Source organism: Lithobates pipiens, unplaced genomic scaffold (assembly GCF_037356315.1).
Source record: "Lithobates pipiens isolate NorthernLeopardFrog02 unplaced genomic scaffold, aLitPip1_a1.2 Scaffold_3, whole genome shotgun sequence".
Classification (NCBI taxonomy): domain Eukaryota; kingdom Metazoa; phylum Chordata; class Amphibia; order Anura; family Ranidae; genus Lithobates; species Lithobates pipiens.
In genome coordinates, this window is record NW_027507790.1 from 105,099,251 (window position 1) to 105,127,200 (window position 27,950).

The following is a 27,950-nucleotide window of genomic DNA, read 5'->3' on the forward strand; positions in this document are numbered from 1 at the left end:
TGCAGACCCACTGCAAGTCTCTCTGCCAGATCCCATGGACCAGGCACTGATCAATGGCATGTGCCGATTGTGGATTCAAGGTGGCAGCATGGGAGAAGAGTGGAGTAGGGAGAACATGCAAGTCAAACAAGTCAAAGCTGGACTCCATGGACTAGTAAGTATATGTTTTTGTATTTTGTGCAAAGGGACATGTGCATTTTTGATTGGTAGGGCAATTTTTCTTTAATTAGTGTTAGGGCTCAGTTTAGTTATAAATCCCCTTGCTACTCCTATCATGTTACATACGCATTGCTGTTTGTTTGCCTTTAAATCATTTTCTCCCTAACTCACTCCGTAGCTAGGTGATGCTCTGTGTAGTTAGTTCCACCCTTCTTCTTTAAGCCAGGCCTGCCAGGCTGCATGCTCGGATAAGGGTCTGGTATAAATTTTGGGGGGACCCCATGCCGTTCTTTCTTATTTTGGCATGGGGTTCCCCTTTAAAATCCATACCAGACCCAAATGGCCTGGTATGGATTTGGAGGGGAAGCCCCACACAGTTTTTGTTTCAGAATTTTCTAATGCCGGCATTCTTTTGCCCACTATCATACCCTCCACAATCCTCTCCTGCATATGCTGTTGAGAATGATATCAAACTATGCATTCCAATCCTGAATATGAAAGCCTCTGTAATGCCCTATAGACTTCTTTCATGTACACTGCCCTCCTTCCTAACCCCTACACTCCTCTTCTGCACATACATTATATTGTGCACTCCTCTTCTATTTCCTTCTATCATATTCCATGCACTTCTTTCCTGCACATAATACCTGTGGCCATACCCTCTGTTCTGTCCATCAGAGGTTTATACTGTCTATTTGTACCTGTGTTGTTAAATTTACATGTATAGTGTGTAATTTACATAAGACAATCATAAGTGGTGTGCAGGCTCCATCTAGAATTGTTTGCTGGTATTGCTGCAGTTCTGTTTATTTGATTACTGTATGTGTAGTTAAGGAAGTTGTTAGTACACAGGGAATTCTGGGTAGAATCTTCACAGGAAGTGAACCAGCCACCATTTTTACAAGACATGTCTTTCTCAATCCATCGTCATCACCCCTTATGCTGCGTACACACGATCTAACTTTCCAGCGGACTTGGTCCGTCGGACAATTCAATCGTGTGTGAGCTCCAGCGGACTTTTTCTTCCCCAAAGTCCTGCTGACCCAAATTTTTAAACACGTTTTAAATGTTTCCGCCGAAAGTCCGCCGGACCCAGCTCCTGTTGGGAAGTCCACTCGTCTGTATGCTGGTCCGACGGACTTTCCAAATGAACGGACTTGCCCACACACGGACTAAAGTCCATTCATTTTGAACGTGACTTCAGGTACGACGGGACTAGAGAAGGAAGTCAATCTCGCCGCTTTCATCGGAAACCTTATCCGAGCACACAGCCCGGCCGCTCAGGAAAGGGGCTGAGGACGAGCGAACGCCCCCCCCCCCCCTCCTAAACGGTACCAGGCCGTATGCTCTCAACATGGGGGGTGGGTGTTTTGGAGAAGGGGGGCGCCCTGCAGCCCCCCTCACCCCAAAGCACCTTGTCCCCATGTTGATGAGGACAAGGGCCTCTTCCCAACAACCCTGGCCGTTGGTTGTTGGGGTCTGTGGGCAGGGGGCTTATCGGGATCCAGGAGCCCCCTTTAACAAGGGGGCCCCCAGATCCCGCCACCCCATCCTATGTGAATGAGTATGGGGTACATCGTACCCCTACCCATTTACCTGGGGGAAAAAGTGGCAATAAAAAACACACTACGCAGGTTTTTAAAGTAGTTTATTAGACAGCTCCCGGGGTTTCTTCAGACTTCGGGGGTCTTCTTCCAACTTCTCCACGCTTTCCGGTTCTTCTCGCCGGGCGCTATCTTCTGCTATTTTGCCGCTCTTTTGCTAGCGGATATCATTAAAGGGGACTCCCAGATCTCGATAAGCCCCCCGCCCGCAGACCCCAACAGGCAGCGGCCAGGGTTCTCATCAACATGGGGACAAGGTGCTTTGGGGTGTGCGCAAGTCCACTTGTTCGGAAAGTCCGCCGCTGCAAAGTCCGGCGGATTATTCACTGGACCAAGTCTGCCAGAAAGTCCGATCGTGTGTAAGTGGCATTAAAGAAATTAAAAAGTATGTTTTTACTATCTGATCCCATATTGTATATCGTTGTTTCTGTAATGTATGCTGTATTGTATGCAATATTGTTCTTATTGAAGTCTATTTCTGTTATTTGTAGTTTCACCTGGCTTGTTAAAATAAAACTGAGATCAAAGAAATATGGTATCTGAAGTTATTGGGACAGGTTTAACTTTCTGCTCCTAGAGACAGAACACCCTCCACAGTCCTGTCCTGCACATACTACCCTTGTTATACACTCTTCGTCTTCTTCTACACATCCTGACGGCAGTCCTACCCTCTACATTCCTCTTCTTCATATATTGCCTGTTGTCATAACCTGTGCAGTGCTCTACTGCACATACTTCCTACTGGTATACCTTTTACACTCTTCTCTTGCACATTTTGCCCACAATCATACCACCTTCACTCTCCTGCTCATAATCCTCATAATCCACGTCATGTGACATTACTCAAGTAATACCACTTTGCTACAATGTAAGTAGTGAGTGTACAGTTTATATAACAGTATACATTTTCTGAGTCCTCAAACTAACTCAACACACAGCCATTAATGTCTACACTGCTGTCAACAAAAGTTAGTACACCCCTAAGTTAAAATGGACCCAAAGTGTCAATATTTTGTGTGGCCACCATTATTTTCTAGCACTGCCTTAACCCTCTTGGGCATAGAGTTCACCAGAGCTTCACAGGTTGCCACTGGAGTCCTCTTCCACTCCTTCGTGACGACATCACAGAGCTGGTGGATGTTAGAGACCTTGCGCTTCTCCACCTTCCATTTGAGGATGCCCCACAGATGCTTAATAGGGTTTAGGTCTGGAGACATGCTTGGTCAGTCCATCACCTTTACCCTCAGCTTCTTCAGCAAGGCAGTGGTCATCTTGGAGGTGTGTTTGGGGTCATTATCATGTTGGAATTCATGGTTCCCTCAATGAACTATAGCTCTCCAGTGCCAGAAGCACGCATGCAGCCCCAGACCATGACACTCCCAGCACCATGCTTGACTGTAGGCAAGACACACTTGTCTTTGTACTCCTCACCTGGTTGCCGCCACATATGCTTGACACCATCTGAATTATTATCCAAATAAGTTTAACTTCGTCTCATCAGATCATGGGACATGGTTCCAGTAATCTGCTTGTCTTAAGCAAACTGTTTGCGGGCTTTCTTATGCATTATCTTTAGAAGAGGCTTCCTTCTGGGATGATAGCCATGCAGACCAATTTGATGCAGTGTGCGGCATATGGTCTGAGCACTGACAGGCTGACCCCCCACTCCTTCAACCTCTGCAGCAATGCTGGCAGCACCCATACATCTATTTCTGGATATGACGCTGAGCACATGCACTTAACTTCTTTGGTCAACCATGGCAAGGCCTGTTCAGAGTGGAACCTGTCCTGTTAAACCGCTGTATGGTCTTGGCCACTGTGCTACAGCTCAGTTTCAGGATCTTGGCAATCTTCTTATAGCCTAGGACATCTTTATGTAGCGCAACAATTCTTTTTTTCAGATCCTCAGAGAGTTATTTGCCATGAGGTGCCATGTTGAACTTCCAGTGACCAGTATGTGAGAGTGAGAGCGATAAAAAATTCAACACACCTGCTCCCCATTCACACCTGAGACCTAGTAACAATAACGAGTCACCTGACACTGGGGAGGGAAAATGGCTAATTGGGCCCAATTTTTTTTTTGGGACATTTTCACTTAGGGGTGTACTTTTGTTGTCAGTGGTTTATAGCCATATGGCAATATGATGGTGGCAAAGGGGTTTAGTTATCCTGATCTGATGTCATATGATGTGATCAGGATAACTAGCCAAAATCAGTGATCAGGACGTGATCAGGATAACTAGCAGCGCGGCGATCGGTGGTGTGATGTACCAGCCTGACACACCGCAACTCCAAACTAGGTAAAGAGTCTCTGACGGACACTCATTACCAAGTGATCAGCTGTGTCCAATTACAGCTGATCACAGTGTAAACAGGAAAAGCCGTGTATCGGCTTTTCCTCACTCGTGTCTGTTAGACACGAGTAGAGGAGAGCCGATCGGCTGCTCCTCTGACAGGGGGGGGTCTACGCTGATTGATTATGAGGGCAGCCCTCCCACCCCCAAGGATTCCCACTCAGGACCACCAGGGACACCACCAAGTCCACCAGGGTTGCCCACCACTTGTGACCACCATGGCCACCAGTGATGCCAATCAGTGCCCACAAATGATGCCAATCACTGCCCATAACTAATGCCTGCCAGTTCATGCCAATCAGTGATGCCCATAAGTGCCATCTATCAGTGTACATCAGTGCAACACATCAGTGTCCATCAGTGCAACACATCAGTGTCCATCAGTGCCACCTATCAGTGCCCATCTGTGCCCATCAGTGCCACCTATCAGTGCCCATCAGTGCCACCTTTCAGTGCCCAGCAATGCTGCCTATCAGTGCCTATCATTCCCACCTATAAAAGCCCATCAGTGCCACCTATCAATGCTCATCAGTGCTGCATGTCAGTGCCATGTTTTAGTGCCCATCAGTGCCACCTATCGGTGCCCATCAGTGCCATCTATCAGTGTACATCAGTGCCACACATCAGTGTCCATCAGTGCCACTTATCAGTGCCCATCTGTGCCCATCATTGCCACCTATCAGTGCCCATCAGTGCCGCCTATCAATGCCACCTTTTAGTGCCCAGCAATGTCACCTATCAGTGCCCATCAGTGCCACCTATGAATGTCCACCAGTGTCGCCTATCGATGCCCATCAGTGCTGTATATCAGTGCCACGTATTAGTGCCCATCAGTGCCGCCTATCAGTGCCCATCAGTGCCACATATTAGTTCCCATCACCAGTGCCCATCAGTGCCACCTCATTGGTGCCCATAATTGCCACCATATCAGTGCCCATCAGTGAAGGAGAAAAAATTCTTATTTACAAAGTTTTGGAACAGAAGTGAAAAAAAAAAAACTTAAAAAATAAATAAATGTGTTTTCTTTTATTTGTTTAGCAGAAAATGAAAATCCCAGAGGTGATCAAATACCACCTAAAGAAAGCTCTATTTGTGGGAGCAAAAATAAATTTTGTTTGGGTACAGTGTAGCATGACCGCGCAATTGTTATTCAAATGCTGCGTACATATGATCGGACATTCCGACAATGAAATCCTAGGACTTTTTTCCGACGGATGTTGGCTCAAGCTTGTCTTGCGTACACACGGTCGCACAAATGTTGGCGGAAATTCTGATCACCAAGAATGAGCTGACGTACAACATGTACGACGGGACTAGAAAAAGGAAGTTCAATAACCAGCGCATCACCCTTTGGGCTCCTTCTGCTAATCTCGTGTTAGCAGAAGTTTTGTGAGAGACGATTCGCGCTTTTCAGCCTCGTGCTTTTCAGATCGTTACTGCTCTTCAGTTTGTGCTTGTGGGTTAGTATCTGGTTTTCAGTGCGTGTAGTCAGTTCGCATCTGTTTTTCAGTGTGTGCTATTTATAGTACGCATTTTATTTTGCAGTGCGTTCTTGTCCGCTTGTTTCTGAATTTCACCTCGCTCTTCTCAGGTCTTTCTGATTTTCAGTGTGTTCTGTTAGTTCATTCTGACCAGCCGACCATTTTGAAACCATGTTGTCAGTACATACTCTTTGTAGAGTTTGTGCTGTGCAGGGGCTTGGTGTTGGGGTTCTTACTTTGACCCAAACCCAGTCCATGAACAGGATGAGGAGGAGTTTATGGGCGAAGAATTAGTTGCTCCAGCGTGACCAATTCTCTCATATGCCTTTGTTGCTGGAGATCCATGAGAATAATCCCGGTGATTTCAGGAATTATCTCAGGATGACTGACCCTGTCTTTTGGCTCTGCTGTCCCCTTATATTACGAAGCAGGACACCTGCATGTGCAAGCCATCACTCCCGAGCAGAGCCTCATCACCACCTTGGGATACTTGGCGATGGGGAGAAGTCTGCAGGAAATCAAGTTCTCGACAGGCATCTCTTCCCAGGCTCTGGGAATCATTATTCTAGAGACCTGTTCTGCCATCATTCAGGTCCTGCAAAAGGACTATATTAGGGTAAGTTTTATCCTTTAACATCACATTATATGTATTTAAATAAATGTATTTTTTAAATAAATTTTATTTTAAACTGAAAAATATTTCCTTTGATTTACTGCTTGTGTTTCTTTTAGCTGTCTCCTAGGCTCTCCAATGTGTTTATTTTTTTTTTTGGGCCATTATTGGTAATTTCTTTGATACATGAGGTGACAATCTCTTCTTCAGCTAACTATTAATTTATGTTGTGGGTCTGCTACACACACACCTTCTTTTTGTTGTTAATGTGTGTAATGCAATAATGATAATAATATTTATCATTCTCAGCACCCTGAATTCATGTTTTGGAGTGACGATAATGGCCTTATTGATGCAAATTATAAAGCACTGTGGGTGTTATTTACTAAAGGAAAAGGAGGCTGTTTACCAACTTCTGTTTTTTTTTTATGGAGCTCCGCCTACTTGAGCATGCATTGCACTTTGTCTGATCGGAATTCTCTACAAACAATCGGACAAAGTCCGATCGGATCATGTTGTCGGAAAATTTTATATCCAGCTCTCAAACTTTGTTGGTGGGACATTCCGATGGAAAAAGTCTGATGGAGCCAACACACAGTCGGATTATCCGACAACACGGTCCGATTGGACATTTTCTGTCAGAATGCCGACTGTGTGTACAGGGGATAATACTTGTGGGTTGTGCTTATTGTGATAGGAAGAATCAATAGTTCAACAGTTTTAATAGTTGGTTAAATTCATAGGAAAAATGCACAGGCTGAGGCTCAGGCTACAAATGCCATTAGTATTTGGATTCTGGAACAATAACTGTGCCGATAGAGGTGCAGATATCAGTGCGGCAGTCCTCAGACTGAGACAAGCAAGCTGTGTCTGAGCACTCTAAATAGTGAGTCAGTTGATGAGCGAGCCAATCCTCACAGGTTGTTTGGGTAATGCTGGTTAGTCTGCCCCATTAGCTGTATGAAAAACAGTTGAGGGCAGAATTCAGATCGTCTCTCGGACGCGGAGGCGTGCGTCGTAACCTCGCCCCTCAGGGAGTGATGACGTCATGCTCCGGCGCATCACCGGCGAAGAGAAAGTCCACCACCTGTGTTAAAAAAACACAGTGGGGATAGGTACAGTGGGGATGGAAAGTTTGGGCACCCCAGGTAAAAATGTGTATTAATTTGCATAACGAAGCCAAGGAAAGATGGAAAAATCTCCAAATGGCATCAAATTACAGATTAGACATTCTTATAATATGTCAAAAAAGTATTTTATTTCCATCATTTACACTTTCAAAATGACAGAAAACAAAAAAATGGCGTCTGCACCCTGCACCCTGCAGAATTTATAGCATGCACTGCCCCCTTTGCAAAGCTGAGACCTGCCAGTGTCATTGATTGTTCTCAGTCATCGTCTGGGAAGACCAGGTAAAGTCAATCTCAAAGGTTTTAAATGGCCAGACTCATCTGACCTTGCCCCAACAATCAGCACCATGGGTTCTTCTAAGCAGTTTAGAAAACTAAAACTGAAAATAGTTGATGCTCATAAAGCTGGAGAAGGCTATAAGAAGATAGCAAAGCGTTTTCAGATGTCAATATCCTCTGTTCGGATTGTAATTAAGAAATGGCAGTCATCAGGAACAGTGGAAGTTAAAGCAAGATCTGGAAGACCAAGAAAAATATCAGACAGAACAGCTTGCAGGATTGTGAGAAAAGCAATTCAAAACCCATGTTTGACTGCACGATCCCTCCAGAAAGATCTGGCATACACTGAAGTTGTGGTACACTATTCCACTATAAAGAGATACTTCTACAAATATGGTCTTCATGGAAGAGTCATTGAAGAAAACCTCTTCTACGTCCTTACCACAAAAATCAGCGTTTGAACTTTGCAAATGAACATATAGACAAGCCTGAGGCATTTTGGAAACAAGTTCTGTGGACCGATGAGGTTAAAATAGAACTTTTTGGCCACAATGAGCAAAGGTACGTTTGGAGAAGAAAGGGCACAGAATTTAATGAAAAGAACCTCTGTCCAACTATTAAGCATGGGGGTGGATCAATCATGCTTTGGGGTTGTATTGCAGCCAGTGGCACAGGGAACATTTCACAAGTAGAAGGAAAAATGGATTCAATAAAATTTCAGCAAATTTTGGATGGTAACTTGATGCCATCTGTGAAAAAGCTGAAGTTAAAGAGAGGACAGCTTCTACAAATGGATAATGATCCTAAACACACCTCAAAATCCACGGGGGATTACATCAAGAGGCGTAAACTGAAGGTTTTGCCATGGCCTTCACAATCTCCTGACCTCTATGGATAGACCTTAAAAGAGCAGTGCGTGACAGACAGCCAAGAAATCTCAAAGAAATGGAACACTTTTGTAAGGAAGAAAGGGCAAAGATACCTCAAACAAGAATTGAAAGACTCTTGGCTGGCTACAAAAGCGTTTACAAGCTGTGATACTTGCCAAAGGGGGTAGTACAAGATATTCACTCTGCAGGGTGCCCAAACTTTTGCAGACACCATTTTTTTGTTTTCTGTAATTTTGAAAGTGTAAATGATAGAAATAAAATCTAACTTTTTTTGACATATTATAAGAATGTCTAATCTGTAATTTGATGCCATTTGGAGATTTTTCCATCTTTCCTTGGCTTCGTTATGCACATTAATACACATTTTTACCTGGGGTGCCCAAACTTTCGATACCCACTGTAGAAACTCCTCTCTGCACATATGGCCTGCATGGACACAAGGGGAACCCCGTCATCCATTTAGCCATGCACGGGTGCAGCCTACCCATCTGGTGTTTGTGAAAAAACTTAATTCAGGCATCCAGTGACCAAAAAGGGGCCGGAGGCCTGAATAGGGGGTGTCTACAGCAGCCATGGATAGATTACATAGTACACAGAGGGGGGTGGCTGGAGAGAGAGGGAGGCACCCATGCGCCCTCATGGATGCACTGCTGCTGGCTTGTAGCTAAACTGGCAAGGTGACCAGACAGCGGCCGACTGGACACCTGTATGGATATTATGATCCCTGAAGAGGTGTGTGTTGTCTCTGCTGGGTGGCACTGTGGTACTGAGCAGGGTGCCTGGGCTGAACGGTGGCAAACCACGTAGTTGTCATTGTTCCTGACTCCCTTCAGCCTCCTGTCAGCTATCACAGTAGTCTCAGGAAAAGCGTGGCTAGCAGGTGCCTCTAGACAGTGTGGCTCTCTTATTTTCAGATGGAGTTCACCACACAGTTCTGTCACCTCTCCTCCACTCTCTCTGTAGTGCTGTGTGGAAGCCTGTCCCTCAGTCTTTCAATCACCTCAGTCTCCGCTGTCTTCAATCACCTCAGCACTTCCTGAAAACTCCCCTTCTTCCCAGTGTCCTCTCTGTCTCCTCATGTTCACGAAGGAAGGGACGGCACCCCCCTATCTCCACCTTGTGTCCAAAAGGAGAAACTGCATGTTTGGTTTGATCAAAAAGTCTTACATTATAATCTATGCATGTCCGGAATGGGCCAATGATAGAATGCCTGTTAAATATACAACTATATACATCAGACCAAAATGAGGGACAAATGAAGAGGAAAGATGGACAGAGGGACTTTTTTCCAAATCAGGGACAGTCCCTTGAAATCAGGGACAGTTGGGAGCTATGTATCTGTATGGACATCATACCACTTCCTAAAACTCCATCTTTCAAAAACGGAGCTCATAATATTTCCACTCCGCCCCCATGTCCCTCCTTGACTTTTCCTCTGCCAGCATCTCCAACCATCAATAATACGCTGACATTTGTTCTACTTTAAGGTGAGACTATGTACAAAATCAGTAATGACACACATGATGCAGTCTGTTAACAGCATTACCACAGCAGTTTTTGCTTTCCTAATTCCCCCTGTACCAGTTGTATCACCTATTATTATTATTCAACTCTACCAGAATCAGCTGTCCAGCAACAGTGGCAGAGTTGAATCCAAGAATATAACACTTGCAGGAGTTTTATAATCGGGCATATTTTATTCATATGGTTTAAACCTTTTTTCCATAAAATGAAAAAAAAAAGGTTGCTTAAATAGCGTTGGTTGGGCTTTAATTTGTTTTCTATTTAAAACCATATGTCCATCTAAAGCTAGCCATACACTGTTAGAATTCTTGCAGATTCCTCTGAATCAGCCAGAATTTTAACAGTGGGTGACCTGAACAACTCAACAAGAGCTGGTTACTCAATCAACTTTCATTGAAGGAGCCAAGCTGAAAATAGTTGGCCAAACAGTGCCTGCAGCCTATCAGCTGCAGGCACTGTTCAGATGTTCTCATAGCCTGTGCTAGCACCTATCAGAAAACAATAGCATGGCATTGGAACTTTGTCCATGCACACGTTTCGGTGAAAGGAGGAATTTGTTAGATTTGTTCAACCCACTGTTCCATCTAGTGACCATAATACAATTTAAAAAAAAAATGCGTGGGGGTCCCCCTAAATTCTATACCAGGCCCTTCAAGTCTGGTATGGATATTAAGGGGAACCCCACACCAATTTTTTTTTTTAAAATGGCGTGGGGTCCCCCCAAAAATCCATACCAGACCCTTATCCGAGCACGCAACCTGGCAGGCCGCAGGAAAAGAGGGGGGAAGAGAGAGCGCCCCCCTCCTGAACCATACCAGGCCACATGCCTTCAACATTGGGAGGGTGCTTTGAAGTAGCCCCTAAAAGCACCTTAACCCTATGTTGATGGGGAGAAGGGCCTCACCCCCACAACTCTTGCCCGGTGGTTGTGGGGGTCTGCGGGCATGGGGCTTATCGGAAACTGGAAGACCCCTTTAACAAGGGGATCCTCAGATCCCGCCCCCCGTGTGAATTGGCAATGGGGTACAAATGTACCCCTACCCTTTCACAAAAAAAGTGACAAAAAGTTAAAAAAGACAAAAGACAGTTTTTGACAAGTCCTTTATTAAATTCTTCTTCTTTGCACTTCTTCTTTCACCTTCTTTCTTCTGGTCTTCCCTCCATGTTGTTCTTCTTCTCCATCTTCTTCTTCCTCCGCTCTTCTCGTCCCGCATCTTGCTCCGGCTTCTTCTCCGTGCATCCGCACGATCCGCCTTCATAGGAGTCTTCAGCAGTGTGATGCTCCACTTCCTCTAACACTTCGTAAATAATGGAGGGCGGAGCCATCCGGTGACCCCACCCCCCTCTGACACATGGGGACTTCCCTATGACTTTCCCCGTGTTGTCAGAGGGGGGCGGGGTCACCCATAAAGCACAATTCGCACATCTCCTTAATGTTTTACCAGTTATCAGTTTCCAAACTCGCATGCAGAATGTAAATAATGCCCCTCCAAAAAGAGGTCTGCACAGCTTCCCCTCCTGAGTGGGATCCAATTTGAATCCTACTATAACTGAAAATGAAGGGGCTTGATAGTGCTGGATGTCCTTCAGCAAGATAATGAGATGGGGCCTATCTGACTTGCTGCAGCTTCTAATGCACACAGTGTGCCATGGCAGAAACTTACAGCAGAGTAGCCTGTATAACTGTGATTGATGGTAGGGTTGGAGTTCAGCTTTAACCACTTAATAACCGCCCTATAGCCGAATGACGGCTTCAGGGCGGTTTCTTAACTCTGGGAGGCCGTCATATGACGTCCTCCCAGAATTCCGCTCTCGCGCGCCCCCTGGGGCGCGCACTCGAGAGCATCCGTGACCGCCGGGTCCATAGGACCCGGCGCATCACGGATCACAGTAAACGGCCGCTCGTCACGGCCGTTTACCACGTGATCGCTCCGTCAAATGCTCTGTACCGATCGGAACAGCGGAGGGGGAAGAGATCGGTGTCAGCAGCGATGTGGGCTGCATCTGCAGTGCCCACATGGCTGCTCACCGAAAATTAACCCCTCAATTCCCTGCAAAAACTCTGCAATACCCTGCCATTACTCTGCATTACTCTGCATTACTCTGCAATACCCTGCATTACCCTGCATTACTCTGCATTACTCTGCAATACCCTGCAATACCCTGCAATACCCTGCAATACTCTGCAATACTCTGCATTACCCTGCCATTACTCTGCAATACCCTGCCATTACTCTGCATTACTCTGCATTACTCTGCATTACTCTGCAATACCCTGCAATACTTTGCATTACCCTGCAACACTCTGCAATACCCTGCAACGCTCTGCAACACCCGCCAATACCCTGCAACACTCTGCAATGCTCTGCAACACTCTGCAATGCTCTGCAACACCCACCAATACCCTGCAACACTCTGCAATGCTCTGCAACACCCGCCAATACCGTGCAACACTCTGCAATGCTCTGCAACACCCTCCAATATCCTGCAATGCTCTGCAACGCAATACTCTGCAACGCCATACTCTGAGATACCCAGCCATACTCTGATATACCCAGCCATACCCAGCCATAGTCGGTGATACCCTGCAATACCCAGCCATAGACACCCCCCCCTCCCGCCGCCCTCCGGTGCTTCTACCAACTCGCCAATACTATCAAATCCAGAATCTTTTTTTTTTTTTTCAGGCTTCCCAGCTTAGAGGTGAGATGTGGGGTCTTATTGACCCCATATCTCACTGTAAAGAGGACCTGTCATGCCATATTCCTATTACAAGGGATGTTTACATTCCTTGTAATAGGAATAAAAGTGATCAAAAAATTTATTTTTGGGGAAAAAAATGTCAAACTAAAATAAATAAAGTAAAATGAACAATAATTTTTTTTTTTTTTAAAGCGCCCCTGTCCCCATGTGCTCGCATGCAGAAGCGAACGCATACATAAGTCCCGCCCACATATGAAAACGGTGTTCAAACCACACATGTGAGGTATCGCTGCGAACGTTAGAGCGAGAGCAATAATTCTAGCCCTAGACCTCCTCTGTAACTCAAAACATATAACCAGTAAAAAAAAAAATTAAATCGTCGCCTATTGGGATTTTTAAGTAGCGACGTTTGGCGCCATTCCACGAGCCTGTGCAATTTTGAAGAGTGACATGTTAGGTATCGATTTACTCGGTGTAACTTCATCTTTCACATTATGCAAAAATTGGGCTAACTTTACTGTGTTTTTTTTTTTAAGCACAAAACTGTTTTTTTTCCAAAAAAAAGCATTCGAAAAATTGCTGCGCAAATACCGTGCGAGATAAAAAGTTGCAACGACCACCATTGTATTCTTCAGGGTGTTTGCTAAAAAAACATATATAATGTTTTGGGATTCGATGTAATTTTCTAGCAAATAAATGATGATTTTTACATGTAGGAGAGAAATGTCAGAATTGTCCTGGGTGCTCCAGAACGCCTGATGGCGCTCCATGCATGTTGGGCCTCTGTATGTGGCCGCACTGTGTAAAAGTCTCACACATGTGGTATCGCCGTACTCGGGAGTAATAGCAGAATGTGTTTTGGGATGTAATTTGTGGTATGCATATGCTGTGTGAGAAATAAACTGATAATATGACAATTTTGTGAAAAAAAAAAAAAAAAAAAGTAAAAAAATCTTGATTTTGCAAAGAATTGTGGGAAAAAATTACAACTTCAAAAAACTCATCATGCCTCTTACTAAATACCTTGGAATGTCTTCTTTCCAAAAAGGGGTCATTTGGGGGGTATTTGTACTTTTCTGGCATGTTAGGGTCTCAAGAATTGAAATAGGCCGTCAGTACTTCAGGTGTGATCAATTTTCAGATATTGGCACCACAGCTTGTGGACTCTATAACTTTCACAAAGACCAAATAATATCCACCAATTTGTACTTATTTTTACCAAAGATATGTAGTGGTATAAATTTTGGCCAAAATTTATGAAGAAAAAATTACTAATCTGCTAAATTTTATAACAGAAATGAAGAAAAATTCATTTTTTTACAGAATTTTCTGTATTTTTTCTTTTATAGCACAAAAAATAAAAAACCCAGCGGTGATTAAATACCACCAAAAGAAAGCTCCATTTGTGTGAAAAAAAGGACAAAAATTTCATATAGGTCCAGTGTTGCATGACTGAGTAATTATCATTCAAAATGTGAGAGCACCGAAAGCTGAAAATTGGTCTGGTTATTAAGGGTGTTTAAGTGCCCAGTGGTCAAGTGGTTAATTCCTCATGGGCCCTGCAAAAACATTGCCTAATAAAATATGGTCTCTGAATCAGATGATGATCACAAAATGTTGACAACAGCACAGGATATACGGTACATGTCATTAGGGTAGCTTTTCATTTCATGGCTACTGAAACTATGAACTTTAGATTTTTATCACTGTGATTTCACAAACATGTTTTTATGAAGCAATTATGCCTTTGCTGATTTCAACTTTCATATTTCTGTAGAAACCCTTGATATTAAGTAAACAAGACTATCATTCATTTTTTCCTGGAATATGTTTTGCCCTAGTTATGAAATATAAAGTGGGGGTCATTTACTATAGTGCTGAGCGCTAATTAGAAGCAAAATTACCGCAATTGTGGTAATCAGCAATAAGATGCCTCAATCGCAGTAATTAGCGCTAAAACAGAATTCACTATAGCGCTGGTGCAAAATTACTCCCAAAATAGAATTTACTATAGCTCTCAGAAAAAAGATAGTGCCCAAACCCTTACTTTTGTTAGGACCTTGAGAATTGCACATGGAAATAATGTTAAGAGCATAATATGATCTCCTAAGTGCTACTAAAATATGCAGTATATTTTTTAAACACAATCTGCTTTTAAAATGTGTGAAAATGTGATTTCTACACTGAAATATCTTTAAAAGTCTGAGAAGAGATAAATTCCCTGTCTCTTTACAACTAGGTGCCAGCACAACTGAGTATGCTCAGACATGCAAACTACTCTCATTTTAACTCCCATGCCTTTTTTTACCAAGAGTTATAGTAAATATCAAAATGAGCGCTGGGTTAAACAGCATTTTTTTGGGTTTGAAAATGAGAGTTCTGTAGTTATTGATTCTAATGGTACAATTATAACTTCCCCAAATAAATCATTTTCTTGTTGAGATGACATTTATTTTTCTCTTCAAAAAATTGTCCTTGCAGCAATGTTGCTTCTTCATCATCTATTTTGATTTTAAGAATGGTAGAATGTGTAATGTTTTCATGTTTAAAATTTAAAATGAGGCACAATTTTGCATGTTTTCTTATTATTTTCAAATGATCCTAATTTGAGCCCAGAAAATGTGATATGCAAAACAACATCAGAAATAAAAATTTAATTCCTAAACATTAGAGGGTAACATCACTATTCTACACTCACACACCAATAACCACCAAATATCACAGAATAAATCAAGAAGAATAACTCCTACCTAATTTTCCACTGCCTATATGTCCAAAGAAATGCAGTATTTCTGTGTATTTACATATAGGAGGGTACCACACGTGGCAGCTCAGTGTTAGCTCATCTGCTTAGTAGCACTGAGGGTCTGGGTTCGGATTACAAGCATGCTACTTCATGTAGAGAAGTTGTCTATTCTCCCTATATTGTTAAACATAACTCCTGATGCAGGGCCTTCCCTAGATTATGTCTAAATTTAGTATTTATGTGCAGCAGGGTTCCACCAACATTGCAAATTGTGTGATATATTTTCATATGTTGTCCATGGGTAAGAACTCTAATCAGCCTTAACATTTCCCCACCAGCACTAATTGCAGCCTCTTACCAAGCCAAAACCCACAAAATGACAGCAGTTCTCAAAATGCTGACAGTAATCAGCCATAACCAGCCTTGAAAAAAGATGGCATATGCCAGAAACAGGTTGTTCACTGGCTCTCTGGCCCTCAACACTACATCTGCATTGATTAACTGCTTGAACCCCTGGGACTTATGACTGTTTTACAGCACAGAGATGTAGCTGAAAAACGAGGCCACACGGTGGCTAATGAGTTAGCACTTTTTCCTAGAAGCCCTGAGTTGGAATCCCAATCCTGTTACCTGGCTAGAGGTTTGTATGTTGCGATGTTAATGTTTCTTTTTCATCAGCAATAACATTTTTGATGGGTTTCACATTATGGAACCCCAAGAAATTACATTATAAATAAAGCAAGTGTGGGTTTGCACCAGATCTAGAACTGGAGTGTTTTGGCCCAGATATGGATGTCTAATGCCGCATACACACGATCAGACTATCTGGCGGACTTAGTCTGGCGGATAAACCACCAGAAAGTCTGCCGGACTTTCCGAACGATCGGACCTGCCCACATACGACCGGACTTTTCCGGCGGACTAGGTCCGCCGGACTATGGCGGGAGTCCGCCGTACTTTCGAAATGAACGGACTTGCCCACACACGGAAGAAGGTCCGTTCATTTTGAACGTGGCTCCAGGTAACCAGGACTAGTGAAGGAAGTATTTATGATAATGCACTAGGTCAGTGTGCCTTCCTTTTTTGTTTTGTTTTCTCCAGTATTTGAATACCCAATATACTAAGGAGGGCTGCAAGACCTTTTTGACACTACCTTCTAAAACTGTCGGTATCACACTTTGAAGACCCAGACACCAGAGTGCAGGAGAAATTGTCTTTTTCTTGTATCATTCTGACCCCAGCATTATTCATTCTTATCCCAATCATTTTTGGCCACTGCTGTCTATTCATATGGAAACCACTTTGTTAAAGCAGAAATTTTTGATCAATAATATCTAGTTAACATCATTCTATTTTTGGATACAAATATGTTCAACAATGCTATACCTGGGTAAAGCTTGGCTCCTCCACATCTTCTTCCTGTGTAGAAGGACCAGGGTGGACCACAGGAGCTGTGGCCTCAGCCCATGTGGAAGGAAGCATTGAGAGTGACGGACATAGTTCAGTTTGGTCAGACAAAAAAATGCAGGCCGTGGTAGTACCACAGCCTGGGGACATATACGTCATCTTCTGATGCTCCCGATCTCTAGGATTCCAGGACCTTCTTGCGTTCCCTATTATATGTACTACGAAGGCTACAAATTTGGTCTTTAAATAATTGATGTCTACCGTGGGTACAGAGGCTTCACCAATTCCAACACTTTCTCCATCGCTGCCTTCCTCTTGATTTTATTAGCGTAATCCCTACTCTTCACTTTCCATCGACACGACAGCTCCCGGTACTGCTTTATAAATTCAGGCAAAAAGTCTGGCTCAGTGAATTTATTCATCATTGTCAATTCAATTAGCAGATGCCCGCAAGACAGAACATGAGACAAACCATAACGTCAGGCTTAACTCATAAATAATCTGGTCCCAATATAGGACTCGATCTAAGCAGTATAGGCCACTAACCACCGATGCCCCAATTTACAATTGTACCTTCGTTTTATGTCTTCTTTTGGCAATGTCGATTGTTCATCCTCCGCTCCCAGATCGTTCCTATGGTTGTTAAATCAACCACGCGCTATGGCTTTCTATACACTGCGCTTGCGTTAAACTTCGCTCTCAGTGTGTCATGACGCTGCGGCGTGACCATCTCTCTTCTGCATGCGACACACACAGCGTAACATTCTGGAGGGACAACATGTTGCATTCTGTGAATTCTGGAAATTCTATGCAGCCCCGCGGTGGTGGAACATAAAGAAGCCACCCCGGTGAGCAAGGGTGAGATGGTGTAGATAGTACGCATCCTTGAGAAGCACAACTATGATTGCAAGCTGCGCAACTACGAAAGGCCCAACAGCCGAAAGGACCTCATTTTGGAGAAGGTCATCACCATTTTGGAGGGTGAATTTTTGGTGCAACGAACAAAGGACCAGATCCGAAAGCAATGGTCTAATCTAAAGCACTGCGAGCAAGAGCAGATGGAGTCCATCTATCACATAATCAAAAAAGTAAGCAATATTTGTATCTAAGCAATATGTACTGTATATGTGTAAATGAGTCTGTGTATATGCTTTCTCCAAGTAGGTGTTGAAAATTTGAGATAATGTTTTCTCTAATCTTTGTCAGATTTTATTTATTTTTTTTATCTTTATTTAAGGAATGCGGTACAAATAATGCAGTTTCATAACAAATTGTTCACCAACAAACAAAAAAAATAAAAAAAAATTTTTTTTCGTGCCAAACCAAGGAGACAGGAGATCATCAACGTCCGTAGTTAATACTCAATAAGATCAGAATTCACAGGGCTATCAACCCTATGTGGCAACCGGAAGTCAGACATAGTCATAACCCTCCCCTTAAAACTTTTTGTAATAAATCCAAGCCCTTTCCACCCCCCCCCCCCCCAAAAAAAAAAAAAAAAAAGAGGAGGGGGGGCCCGCCTGGCCCGCTGTCGAATGGTAGAGTGGGACATGAAAAAAGGGGGGTAGACCGTTTGCAAATCAAGGCGGTACTGTGCCCCTGTGGTAGGCCGCTACTCATCATCACTTTTTTTGGGCTTGCATTTCAGAAAATGCACTCGACGTGGTACTTAGCCCAATGGATTGGGATCGCGGTGCAATGCCCTATATGTCCCGCATTCCAAGGGTATTTTTAGTATAAGGAGGAGAAAAAGAGATAGAGATAGGGAATATAGAGAAAAAGACGGAAGCAGGGGGTACACAAGAGGGGAAGGGGTGGGAGGGGGACAGACTTCGTCAGGGCCCGCAGCCCCGGCCATGATCAGATCCTCAGATGTAAGATTTGTATTCGTCAAAGTATCGGAATATATCCCAGTGTGTCCAGCGTGCATTGTGTTCTTCCTCACGGTCCCCTAAGGCAGCTGTAAGTTGCTCCATCCGCTGTATGTCGCACACTCTGGTGAACCACAAAGATACCGTAGGTGGAGACTGTTGCTTCCATACACTGGGAATACAAGCCCTTGCCGCGCTCAGCAGATGCCGCAATAAGGATTTGCTGTACTGCTTACACGACATTGGGGTAAGGTTTAATAATATAGCTGCTGGATTATCCTGTAAGGAGATATCTGTGATTTTTTGAATGATCTGCAAGACCTGTCTCCAGAACTGGGCTAGATCCGGACACTCCCAGAAAATGTGGAGCAGTGTGCCATTGTGGGTGTTACATCTCCAACATAAGGGGCTAAGGCCTGGAAATATGGACGCCAGAACTGACGGGGTCCTGTACCAACGCGTCAGAATCTTGTAGGTCATCTCCTGATATTTGCTACACAAGGATGATTTGTGCGCAAACAGGAGAATACGTTTTTTTTGATCCTCCGTGAATGTGGTATGGAGATCCCGTTCCCACCTCCTCAAGTATGGAGGGTCAGCTTGCGACGCGTGAGCGAGTAGGAAAGCGACCCCCTTATGGGCCCTTCTCCCGAACATAAGCCCTCAAAGGGAGTCAATTGTCTGCGAAAGCAGCCGCTGTCTGGGAGTGATCGGAGGAAGTGTGCAAGTTGTGTAATCTTCCATTTCCCCAAAATTGAAGAATTAAGGACAGGATATACGCTTGCCGGGTCAACCCACCCCGTGGAGCCGAGAAAAGTAGAGGCTCTGACCAAGCTCTGATCCGATTGGAGTCTAAATGATCTGTCCGATACTCCTGGTGGGAAGTCCGGGTGTCCTATTATGGGCGTCAACGGAGATGGGGAGCCGGCCGTCCCCGCGATTCTGAAATATGTGCGGAGTGCCCGCATGGTGGGTTCGATTAAAGGGTGCGGCGAGGAGAATCTGGATAAAGGGGACCCACTCCAGGGTAGCCCCGCCAGGGGAATCGATATAGACTCCTGCTCTAGTCGTACCCATAATTTTTGGGGCGAATGTCTGCACCAGTCCACAACTCTATTCATATGGACTGCTGTGTGATACAGGGCAGGGTCAGGGAGCCCAACCCCCCCTCTAAGTTTCGGTCTCTGTAGTAGCGAACCCTTAAGCCGCGCTGGTCCACCCTGCCAGACGTACTTAATAAAGAGCGAGCGTAGTTTGCCAAAGAAGCTACGCGGAATCCCCACTGGTAAAGTCTGTAAGAGGTAAAGCAATCGCGGCATAACGTTCATCTTTAAGACATTGCATCTACCAAACCAAGAAACCGCCAAATTTCTCCATCTGTCTAAATCTAGAGAAATACTATTTAGTAATGGCTGAAAGTTGAGTTGGTAGATAAGTCTCGGATCCGAGGGAATTTTGATACCTAAATACTTGATTGCTTGGGGGGCCCTGCGAAAGTGAAAGTTGCCACTAAGGCGATCCCATTGGCTAGGAGGGAGGGAGACATTAAGTGCCTCTGATTTTTGAAGGTTGATTTTGAAGTCCGATAGATCGCCATATCAGTGAATTTCCGAAAGGAGGATCGGGAGAGAGGTATGTGGATCGGAAATATAGAACAAAAGGTCGTCCGCATAAGCAGTGATTTTATGGTGATATGAGCTTGTTTCTAGTCCCTTGATGTCAGGGTTAAGCCGAATATGTTGCAATAGGGGTTCCAACGAGAGTATGAAAAGAAGCGGGGAGAGTGGACATCCCTGCCTCGTTCCATTGTGTATATTAAAGGATTTTGAGGTGACCCCATTTACCCTGACCGAAGCTGTAGGGGTAGAGTAAATCGCCGAGATCCAGGACAGAATGGGGCCCGGCATCCCAAGGCATCTCAGAGTAGCTAGGAGAAAAGTCCAGTTCACCCTGTCGAACGCCTTTTCGGCATCCGTAGACAGAAGGATGAATGGAGTGTTTAGTTGTTTGGCTCTAGCAATAACATTTATTGTCCTGACCGTATTGTCCTGGGTCTCTCTATTGCGTATAAAGCCCACCTGGTCCAGAGGGACTATACGCTGCAGGACTGTCCCTAGCCTTGTGGCCAAAATTTTGGTGAACAACTTCAGGTCGCAATTCAATAGCGAGATAGGCCTATAACTCGCACAAAGAAGTGGATCCTTCTCCGGCTTGGGGATCACGGTGATGCTAGCCTGTAAAAGATCTTGTGGCATGTGATGACCCTCCAGTATTGCATTGAAGGCGGCCACAAAGTGAGAGGCCACCTGTGCTTGAAAGATTTTGTAATACGCAATTGTGAACCCGTCAGGGCCGGGTGCTTTTCCTTTCGGGGATCCCGCTAGGGCACCCGCCAGTTCTTCCACCGTTACAGGCTGCGATAGATGTTCCACCTCTTCCGCATTGAGGGAAGGCAAACTAGCCGCCTCTAGGTAGGCGTCTAGCGCCGCTCCCCTATCCTGAGTCCGAGCACTCAACGGGGAAGAGTGAAGATTATACAACGCTTCGTAAAAGGAGCGGAAAGACTCCGCCATAGCCACTGAATCGTGAATTCTGTGCCCTGTGGGGGAGGACAAAGCCGATATATATGACAGATTACGTTGAGTTCTAATGGCATTCGCTAAAGTTCTGCTACATTTGTCCCCAAATTCGTAGAACGTTCTGCGAGTTTTCATAAGCTTAAGCTTGGATTGGAATAAGGAGTGTTCTCTTATTTGTTCCCGAAGTTCAGTAACTTCAGCTTCCAGGGCTCGGTTTGGTTGTGCTTTATGACGTTTTTCGCAATCGTGCAGCTTTGAAAGCGGCTCCGACAGCACTTTCGCTCTGGCCACTTTAAGTCTGTGGTCGTGTTTAATAAGCATTCCTCTAATGTAACACTTGTGCGCCGACCATATAGAAAGGGGATTAGGGACCGAATCCTTGTTGAGATCAAAGAAAAGTTCCAGGTGGCGCACTATATCCGCCTTCACCTCAGGGTCTTGGATGAGCGAATCATTTAGTCGCCATGTAGTGGAACTACGTGTCCGATTGTGTAGTGCTAGAACCATAGATATCGGCGCGTGATCCGACAACGCGATGTGACCGATCTGGGCATTAGTTACCAGTGGGATCGTGGCGTGAGAGACTAGAAAGAGGTCAATTCTGGAATATGATCCATGCACCGCTGAGAAAAAGGAGTAGTCTTTCTCCTGCGGGTGAAGGATACGCCAAATGTCGACTAGCCGATGGGAGTGTAACAACTCCTTAACTTGAATTCGGGATCTCTGGGATAAGGCCGAGCTCCCCGATGAGGAATCCCTCCGAGGGTCGAAGATTAAATTGAAGTCCCCCCCCACCACCAGAGTACCTTCAACAAAGGAAGCCAGAGCGGAGAGGCAGGAATCCAGGGCTGAAAGCTGGTCCACATTTGGTAAATATAAGTTAGCCAGAGTGTACGTTTGCGAGTGAAGCTTCCCCTTAATGAAAAGGTATCTACTCTCCTGATCTGTGTGAATGTCTATCAGCTGCCAAGGCACAGTTTTTGCCAGGAGGATACACGTGCCCTTTGATTTTGATGTAGGGGACACACTGTGATACGCTACCGGGAAATGCTTGCTGTTCAGTTTTGGAATCTTATCGGCCCGGAAGTGGGTCTCTTGCAGAAACACCACTTGGGGTCTTTGCCTCCCCAGTTCTGCTAGACAACTGGACCGTTTTTCGGGAACATTTAAGCCCCTCACGTTCCATGATACAAACTTCAGTGACATGTTAACCGCGTGAGGCCGGGCTGTCAGACCCTACCGCAATCAGAGACAGATATTAGGATGGGGAAGGGGAAGGCGGGGAGAGGTGGGAGGTTGGAAAGATCAGGGGAGAAAGAGAACAGAAAGGGAAAAAGGGATACAGAGAGAAAAAGAGAAACGATAAGTACAGGGAAAGAGAACTAAGCTCCGTGTGGAGAACTACTGCCTGATCGGGCAGTTCGGGCCTATTGGGGGGAGAAGTAGGGCACTTCAAGAGTGGAGACCCCGAAGCACGAGCCCCCCAACAGCCCCCCATGTAAGGCGGTCCCTTTATGGAAGCCGCTATGACAGGTTAGGCTTCTCAATTTAACGAAATAAACATAGCTATTACATCAGTGCAACGAAAACAAGGAGTGTTAACAAAACCTTAAACAATAGTACGTCATGGGTCTCCAGCAGGGGAACTCCCCCCCCCCCGCGACCCCCCGATTCATGGGAACAGACCTCGGTTCCCCCCGACGTCCAAATGGAACCCCAGCACTGGCATCCCACCCCCAGGCCGGCGGCCAACAGTAAACCCAGGACAACCATAGTATCAATATGATAGTGGCAAGAGGAGATCCCCCGGAGGCCAGCCCTCGGCACCGCGCCCCGTATACTAGAAACAGGGCTACCACTGTAAAAGTGGCGGGTGCACCGGCTGACCCCCCCGGGATCCCCCCCACCCCTGAGCTCAACAGAACTTCACCAGAGTAAAATGCAGTAACAAAAAAAAAAAAAAAGGGGAAACCACCCCCCCATCCCAAAACCCTGATCCGGAGTAAAAACAACAGGGGAGCCAGACTTGCGGCACACAAGAAGTAGATGAGCGTATCGGCCAGGTGTCTGCCCCTCGATCTCCTCCCTCGCACAGTCTGTGGTAGCACCCCATATCGGGCCCCTCTTCTACCCCGGCTACCTTGCACAGGTGTGCACAAACTTAGAGTCTGGTTGTTGCCAGGATGGCTTATAATCCCTGGTAGTTCAAGCCTGAGCTACTGACTCCTTAAGGTTTCCTTCCATAACGGCTAATGTCCCTGAACCGAGGCCATCAACCAGGTGGGATACAGTTGGTTCCAGGATCAACCCGCAAGTCTATGCAACTGAGGTAGGGGGAAGCAGCAGAAACAGAGTTAAGTCAAAACAGTACTTACGCCCCTGAGGAGCCCGTTCAATCCGGCGATAAGCCCCTCAGAGCCCAGGAGGCCACAGGAACTTACAGCTCGCTGTCTTGTGGGGCCTGCGGTCTTCTGTTTCGGGGTCCCCGATTGCGTCTGGATCTCTGCGGCCTTCCCGCTGAGTCAGCCACTGGGATGGTGCCAGTTGGAGGAGAATCCACTGACAGCCAATTGGGTAGCGACACCGAGGGCAGTTCCAAAGAATTCAGGAAAGCAGGGACCTCCGCCGGGTGTCGTAGGGTGTACGAGCGGCCGCCCCTCCTCGCAATAAGGTGGAAAGGGTGGCCCCACTTGTACATGATCCCGTGCTCGGTGAGCTTCTCCAAAAGTGGTTTCATACATCGTCGCATCTGAAGGGTCCTCCGGGAGACGTCGGGCAAAAGAGTGATTTGTGCTCCGTCAAAATCCAATTGACCTTTGTGCCAGGCCCGTTGTAAGATACTTTCTTTGAGGGAGTAGTTGTGCAAGCAACATAAAACGTCCCTGGGTCTGTCTGCAGCTGGCGCTCTGGAGCCCAGGGTCCTATGCACCCTGTCAATTTCAATGGACGTTTCCGATGGGCGCTCCAGGTAATTATTAAAAATGGCAGTAACGGTCGCTTTGAGGTCCGCCTGGTGGGTGGCTTCCGGCAGGCCACGAATCCTTACGTTGCGCCTGCGATTACGGTTCTCCAAGTCATCTACCAGTAGATGCAGCTGTGCGACTTGATCTTCCACCTCCCTTCTCATGAGATTTTTTTTTTTTTAAAGATGAAGTAAAATATAAACCAGATATGATTTTTTATTTTCATATTTTGCCCTTTTTTTAACTATTTTTTCTACTCTTCTTTTTTAGGGAAGGACAAAAAAATGAGGCTACAGACAAGCCACCAGAGGGGACAAAGGGAGGCTGCCCTCGCCCGGGCCCCAACAGGGGAGACAACAAGGCCATCTTCCCCCCAAAATCGTAAGTGACAACTTCAAACACACTCATTTAGCCACCGACAGGGGTGATTTTATGTGGGCCATAGGCCATGGGCTTAGGGCAGAAATTAAGGGGAAAAAACACTTTCTGGTTGCTGCCTGGCTCATCAGTGCCCATTAATGCAGCCTTGCCAGGGTAGACATGGGTAGACGTGAGGCCCTGGGGATCACAGTCACACGGAGTCATGCCGGCTAGAACAATCCTCATATATCCCCTATCCCATAGCAGACAAGAGGCGTGGGGGGCAACAGCATGAGTTTTTCAATGTTGGCACTTGTCCAGTTTTTGTCCTCTGTAAAATGACATCACCTTACTTTTTTTATGCATTTTTCTATGATACAAACCCCAGTGCAGCATGGTGCAGTCCACTAGTCAGGAGCAAACATTGTTCCAAGCGCAAAGTTGGTCAACTAATGCAGAAAAATGTATGCTACACACATGGGACTTGGGGTGGCTTAATGAATGGTGTATTGTTTCTTTTTATAGGAAAGTGAGTGTGTTCAGCTGAACCAGGATGTTGCTTTTGTGGCTTTGGATATGACACCTGGACCCAGCACAGACCTTCCACTTGTTGATTTAACATCCCCTGACGCAAGTCAAACAGAGGGCCAAAGAGATCCAGGAGTGGGAGAAACTGCTTGTGAGTCTCTTGTTTGCACAAGTAAGTATTCTTTGAATCTGGCTTCAAATGTGTATACATGTCAAGTGTTTAGATGTCCAAAGCAAACACCCACTCCACGCATTAGCAAAGTATGTAGTGCCTTAACATTAGCATGGAGAAGCAAGTGGTGGAAGGAGCTGGCAGTGTTGCTAGGTACCTGAGTTTTGTAGACCCAGGCACCAGGGCCAAGATTACAGAGTAGTTTCAGTGCGTACATTCTTAGTAGTGTAGGTGTCTGAAGGGCAGGAAGGTTGCAAGCAACAGTAGACTGGGTAGATTAGAATTTCCCCAATGTAACTAGTAACTTAAAGTGGTTGTAAACCCTTACAACACACTTTGACCTACAGGTAAGCCTAGATGAAGGCTTACCTGTAGGTCCAAGAAATATCTCCTAAACCTACACTGTTTAGGAGATATTTGCCGAAAGACAGGCACCGCTGTCTACGGCACATGCGCACATGCGTCAACGGCGATATGCCACGTGTGGCGGCTTCCGTGTGTATGCGCGGGAGTGACATCATCGCGGCTTCGCCGAATGACAGCGGCGGAGCTGCGAGACCCACTGAGAATATGGATGTGCTGGACTACAGGGGACAGCGGTGACATCGCTGGCTCCTGTGTCAGGTAAGTGACACATAATGGACTACTATGCGATGCATAGTAGTCCATTATGCTTTACCTTTGCAGGGAATGAAAGAGGAAGTAAACTCATCAGAGTTTACTTCCTCTTTAACCATAATTCACTATGTAGGGCCTCGGGCACTTGACCATCGTTCCTTTAATACTTTTTTCTCTTCTCACAAGGACACGAACTTCCAAGATGCACAATTGGCTGTATGAGTGCAGATATGATGCAGGTTTTGAGTAATCTAGAACAAATAAAGGAGGCTGTCACTGCTTACAGAGAAGAATATGTCAATATGTCGACACGCTTGCCAAATTTTAAGTTCATCTGGCCTGAAGTTTTATTCCACTTGTTGGCTCCTATTTGCAGTTTTAATATTTCACATGTTTTTATTACTTTTAAGCCCTGGTTCACATTGATGCTACTTTGCAATCGCACTACTTCACTTGGTAGTCAGTGCAATTTCAGGTGCCACTTGATAGACATTTGTGTGGCTTCATGCCCAGATGTCTATTGAAGTCGCACCTGAAATTTGAAAAAGTAGTGCAGGAACTACTTTTGAAAATTGGTGCTAAATCAGTGTTGCACCAATTGAAACAGTGCCATTGCCTCCAATAGGCTGCAACTTGTCATGCAATTTTATTTATCAAATCGCATGACAAATCGCTCCAATGTGAATCAGTGTTTAGCCACTCCACTTCTCTAGGTGCACCACAAGGTCCTGTTTTCTTTATTTTCAGCAGTATAAAAACAACTGTGTGAATTACTAACCTTAAAAATTACATCATCACCTGTGCCAAAAGCAAAAAATATAGAAAATATGACCTGGAAATGGAGAATTGGGAAACACTGCCCTAAGTAATGTTTTAATTGTAACTTTTCTGTGTTTTTAAGAATGGCAAAGCCAAAAATTGAAGATGCACACGAATTGGGCCAAACATTTTTTTCCCCTCATGATCCCATGACTAAAATGTGTCTTTCCCTACATCCTATTTGCTAAAGCCACAAAACACACAGTGAGGGTTATTTCTGAAAGGCCAATCCACTTTGCTCTACAAGTGCACTGTAAATAACTGCCACTGTGTCAACATGTGCTAGCTCCCATCATGGGGTATCAATGGACGTGTTTCCAGGGTGCAAACCCTTCCTCTCAGCTACTTTAGTTTTGAGGAAGTGGTTGCACCCCCCAAAACGTGTCCATTGATATCCTGTGATGGGAGATAGCAAATGTTGACACAGTGGCAGTTATTTACGAAAGGCAAATCCACTTTGTTGACACTATGGAGGTTATTTACTAAAGGAAAATCCGCTTTGCACTGCAAGTGCACTTGAAAGTGCACTGAAAGTGTGCTTGGAATTAAAGTAGATCCGAGGGGGGACATGCAAGGAAAATAAAAAACAGCATTTTAGCTTGCACATGATTGGGTGATAAAATCAGCAGAGCTTCCACTCATTTCAGATCTACCCCTTAGAAGTGCACTTGCAGTGCAAAGTGGATTTGCCTTTCATAAATAACCTCCACTGTGTGTTTTGGGGCTTTAGAAACAAACCTGTTTGTACCTACGCACATTTTAGGCAGGGGATGATAAGGGACATTTAACAGTTAACCCTCTACATGTACGTGGCTTCAAATTTTGGCTTTTAGAGGAGTCAGATCAACCCATCTGAGGAAGGCAACATCCACACAGTCTTGGGATACTAATGTCTCATATGGCATTCACTTTATCGAAGTTGAACTTTTTAAGTTGGGGGATGTGTATTTTATGTTTTCAAAGATGCCTGTTTAGCCCCAAAAAAGGCAAAATAATGGCAAACATACAACAAGATGTTGGTTTGTTCAAAAACCTTTTAGAATGCACATGTGAATGTGCTTGGAGTAAAAGGTTTTTTACTAGACAATGTGTGGCTTTTTATTTCAATGCTCAATACCAGTGTATTTGTTAAGTTGGTGTAGTTACAGTG

At 45.0% G+C, this 27,950-nt stretch overlaps 1 long non-coding RNA gene across 1 annotated transcript; it reads left to right on the plus strand.

Annotated features, from left to right (window-relative positions):
- LOC143939987 (uncharacterized) lies at window positions 1-27,889 on the plus strand. Its single transcript, XR_013263781.1, has 3 exons — window positions 1-154; window positions 24,574-24,684; window positions 25,189-27,889. It is a non-coding gene; the product is annotated as an uncharacterized LOC143939987 (long non-coding RNA).
- Window positions 27,890-27,950: the final 61 nt, after the last annotated feature.